At 31.6% G+C, this 5012-nt stretch overlaps 1 long non-coding RNA gene across 1 annotated transcript; it reads left to right on the plus strand.

Annotated features, from left to right (window-relative positions):
* The first annotated feature begins 2299 nt into the window (after positions 1-2299).
* Positions 2300-4667, plus strand: LOC127729580 (uncharacterized). The gene is made up of 3 exons (XR_007994732.1): positions 2300-2369; positions 3960-4151; positions 4510-4667. It is a non-coding gene; the product is annotated as an uncharacterized LOC127729580 (long non-coding RNA).
* Positions 4668-5012: the final 345 nt, after the last annotated feature.

Genomic DNA, 5012 nt, shown 5'->3' on the forward strand with positions numbered 1-5012 from the left:
ACATTGCTTCCGTTTATGTGAAACATTGCAACCTTTTGTCTATAAATATACCAGTATATAATTTTGAAAAAAAAAGAGGAAATACAACATGCGGCTCTCTTAATAAAAGCTTGGTAATTACGAGTTTTTGTGTAACTTTCCACTTGTACGGCTCATATATAATTGTTGTGTTTAAATGTAACAACTCGGAAGGACTAATATCAAATGCCAGTGAATAAATTTTACTGCAAAACCATTGTATCATCGAAACCTTTTTATCAGTTAGAGGTCCAAGAAAGTGCTGTACATTCACCATCTCTGGGTCAAATCAAAATGTATGCCTCATGAAAGATCGACTTGACAAGATTCTCTAGTGCCAGTTGAAATAAATCCTATCAAAATTAAAATACTTCACAAATACACGTCCAGACCTATCTTGTTGTTGAAAGGAATATAAATAATGCAAAAATTTTATCTCAACCTTTAAATTACGTTCCTTTTACATAAAAATCAAAGATGAAGGTAGTAACGGTACCATCACACTTGTTTAATTGATGCAATGGCTTCTTCGTCATTTCGTTTTTTCTATTTATAGCATTACAGTATTTCACATGATGTTTTGCATTCCTGTAAGTTAGAGGGGGACAGTATTCGATTATTTGATGACTCGTGAGTACATATTTAAATCATATATACTATACTATTAGACTTTTTCAATAACTCTCGACAACGACTTATGACACCTACAGTTTACACTCCCTTTTCACGAATGTGACCTACCGAATTAGACTATTTATCGGGTTTGTACTAACATGAGCAATACGACGGGTGCCACATGTGGAGCAGGATCTGCTTATCCTACCGGAGCATCTGAGATCACCCCCAGTTTTTGGTGGGGTTCGTGTTGCTTAGTCTTTAGTTTTCTATGTTGTGTTTTGTGTACTATTGTTTGTCTGTTTGTTGTTTTCTTTTCAGTTATTTTCGATTTATGAGTTTGAATGTCCCTTTGGTATCTTTCACTCCTCTTTTACAGATGAAATGGAGGGGTCGTACCAAAGATAAAAATCATTCAGAAATAATATAACATACTTATTCGAAATTATAGAATTAGACCTCCTTAAAAAATGGCAATTCGCAAATTTGTCACATGTACGTTGAATTGTATAAATCTTTGAGTAAAAACATACTGATTCACATCCGAATACTTTTCTATCTTCAATTATATAATTATGAATATTAAGATGTGCTAGTCTTCAATAGAAAACTCTGTCAACTGTAAATAGCGATTAACTTGTTTTAGAATGCCTTGTTTGTGTCTACAGCTAATTATTCCTTAGCAACAACGTTGTAAAGAGGCCATGATATTCCAATGTGTCTGCCTGTCCGTTAGTAACACATGGTGAAGACACGGCATTGCTTGTTTATTAATCGATCTTCGACAACAACCCATATCAATCCGTAGTCGAAAATGTTTGAGGAAAGTGTCAAAAATTTAAAAGTGTTGTCACTGAATATAGAATTATTTTTAAAATCAAATTGGTGAATTTAACTATGGAGAAAAAAGAAAATATAGAAGGTATCCAAGACCAACATTAAATGACATATTCCAGCCTTGTAAAAAGACTTACACATTTGTTTGATCATCTTTTCGGTTCTGAAATACACATAGCTTAATTTTCGTCTGCCAAATTTCAACACGAAACCTTGAACATGGATGAAGATCGTCGATTTGAAATACAATATGAAGATCCTCCCGGGCTTCTCTTCATACTCAATTAAAAAATAAAATTGACATTTGATTAGCAATTGATTTACTATGTTAACCCAAACAAGCAAAATATCATTGTGGTAAATATAACAGACATAAAGGATAACTTTTTTTTCAAGCCAGTATACATTTACGTTAAATACTATTTTTGAGACGAAACCTTACATTTTACACTCTTCTACCTGTCGGTGTCCTTATTAACTGAAGGTTCAAACAGTTGTTGAAAAGGTCTATTACTGTTATCCGGACCCAAACATATATAGGATAGAATGAACATAACTAAAATTCATGAATTCGACAATATAAAAAAATTATCTAGACTGTTATCAATAAGATACCTTGTGTTTTTTGCAAATTATGTTTGCCATAGAATATATGAAAAAGCTATTTTCATAAAAAATTGAAAACATGTACTTTGATGTATGAACATATTGACGAAATGTATGATAATGTTTTTTTTTGTGTAACTTTTGTATAAAGTTATATAACCTTGTAAAATATAAAAACTTCTACAATTTACATGTCATCGAAACAAATGCTTTATTACAGAACACTTACTATCAACCAGGGAGAGTACCTATATTTGATTCTTTATCGAACAAATGCCGTGCCTTCCATGGAGGTACGTTTTAAGTATAAACTTTAATACATATAGTTTTAGTTTCTGACAAATATGTGAGTCTTCCAAAGAGAGTAAACGTCGCCTGTCGTTCCAAAAATAATTTCAACAGAAATAGAGGAGTCCATGTTTTGGTATTGGAAACGAATTTTTGGTTTGGTTCTGGTAAAATCTGTTAAGCTGTTTTCATGGATTTATAACTGATATAAGCAAAACTTATAGGTCCATGTTTGGATATGGGAAACCTTAAAGCGATTAATTCTTACCCAAAAGGAAATTGTGCTTCAATATGCTTCATATAAAATGATATGGTGGGTAAACTATCTTTTGGGGTATGACGTTGTTTATCATTTGGATTCTGATTGACGATACTTGATATTCGTAATTTATAAATTTAACAAAAGTTAAATTACATACTCTCAGCAATGTTTTCAAAAGCTTTAGATATTGTATAAACACATTGATTTAGTGTGGAACAATTGTTGACATGTTAATGTCCTATTGGATGCGCCGTGCGGTTGTTGTCTCGTTAACCCATACAATGTGTAACGCAGTCATCGACGACAGAAGTGATCTTTGTGCGTCGCTTTTGCTTCGCTGTCAGGTATATAAGCTCTAAAAAGAATCAGGAAAGGATAACAAATATCAGTCTACAAAAGGAAAAGGGAAGATGAGTAGTCCAAATTGGAACTCAACTAAAATATATTTCAAATTATCTGAAATTTGCAGAATTGAATGTTGAATATATTTATTTCAATAAAACCACCCTATTTTGTTTAAAATTAAACATTTTTAATGAGTTATACAGTCATGAATGACAGTAAATTCTGAAAGATGGCTAAATTAGGCAAATTTTGGACTATTTGATCTGTAAATAACTAGTAATGTCATAGAATGATATTTAATAGATACATGTAAGAAAGGATATTGGGCATTCATCCATGACACAAAATCAATACAGATAATGTTACATAAAAAGTAGAATAACAAAAATACCCAACTCCAATGAAAATTCAAAACAGAAATTAACTTATCAAATGGAAAAATCAAAAACCTCAAACACATTAAACGAATGGAAAACAGCTGTCATATTGTTGGTACAGGCATTTCCTTATGTAGAAAATGGTGGATTAAACCTGGTTTTATAGCTAGCTAAACCTCTCATATGTATGACAGTCGTATAGAACTACTTTATATTGACAACAATGTGTGAGCAAAACAAACAGGCATAATAGGTAAAAATGTAAAACAAAAGTTGGGACACAGCAGTCAACATTGTGTTTTAATCTTAATCACTATAAAAACAAACAACTATGCCAGTATTTTGATCAGTCATACAAATCTCTAATTACATTTGTTCGAACCAATTTTGGGATGCAATAGATGTGATTTATTATCATAAAGGTACAATTATGCAATACAGCTCAAAACCCAGTGTCCTATCGGATATCACTCATTTTATCCAAGTACGGCCATAAGCTCTTTTTTCAAATCTGTTCTGTTAAAAGTTACCAGGAGCAAACGCTAGCATTTGTGTTATCTCTGCGAATCTATTTTTTTTTTCTTTCGTAATATATAAAATCTAACCAATAGGCTGAAATTAAACGTCAGATGAACGGCAGGAAAATGGTAACATGTGGTGTATTTGTTAAAGAAGGCAATGATGCTGTACAGATAGATGTTTGTGAAAAAACGACACAATTTGTTCCTAAAGTAAAGTATCTATCCAAGTCAGCTGAAAGAACAATAGGTGTTCAGCAATCAGACGACGGGTTGCGTTTCGTTGTGAGTTTTTTCTTCTTTATACAATAAGAAAAGGCATGACATCTAAAGACGAGTACAAAATTTGAATACATTTTGCAAGATTTTAAGCTAGAAAATATTCAGTATGGTCATAGAATTGCACTCTTCAATTGGTCTTCACTATTAAAACCCTACGTTGTCATTAATGTTTAATTCATAATGAACATAAGTACACCATTTCAAGTTATTGTGGCCACAACTTTATCATAAACTACCTTCAACCAAAACTATAACCAGAGACAGAATGTACAGACCGTTTTTATATGTATTTTGTTAATTGGAATACCTGTACGAAAGCGTTTCATAATCCAAAACATGTGTTTCTTTTAATTTACCATAGATAACAGTTTTAACTGGTTCAAATATAACAGTGGACATCAAGAGATCATCTGTGGACATGTATGTTACATTGTCAATAATTGATCAAGATCTAAATCCTCCTGGTGGAATTTGTGGAATGTCCACGAAAGGACAAAATGAGGCGGCGTTTTTTCGAACATGGACGTAGGTGATTTGTAAAATCAATGATGTAAACGAAAAAAGATTATATTTAACTAAAATATACAAACTTTCAAATTATACAAAAAAGCCAAACGAAAAACGAAGAAAAGACAAACAAAACAATTGTGCCCACCTTGTAAACTAATTAGACAGTAAACAATATTTAATCTTTAAATAAATTGCAAAATATAACGTATTATTGAATTAAGAATTTGATATATAGAAGCAATTATAAATCGAATGTGTTTGCATTTGTGTTTAAACAAACATTAAATAAACAACTGAGTTAAAATGTATGAGAATCCGTAATTTGTCAGTTTATTGGGATCATAAAAAGCGTTA

The sequence above is a fragment of the Mytilus californianus genome, unplaced genomic scaffold (assembly GCF_021869535.1).
Source record: "Mytilus californianus isolate M0D057914Y unplaced genomic scaffold, xbMytCali1.0.p SCAF_2, whole genome shotgun sequence".
NCBI classification, from domain to species: domain Eukaryota; kingdom Metazoa; phylum Mollusca; class Bivalvia; order Mytilida; family Mytilidae; genus Mytilus; species Mytilus californianus.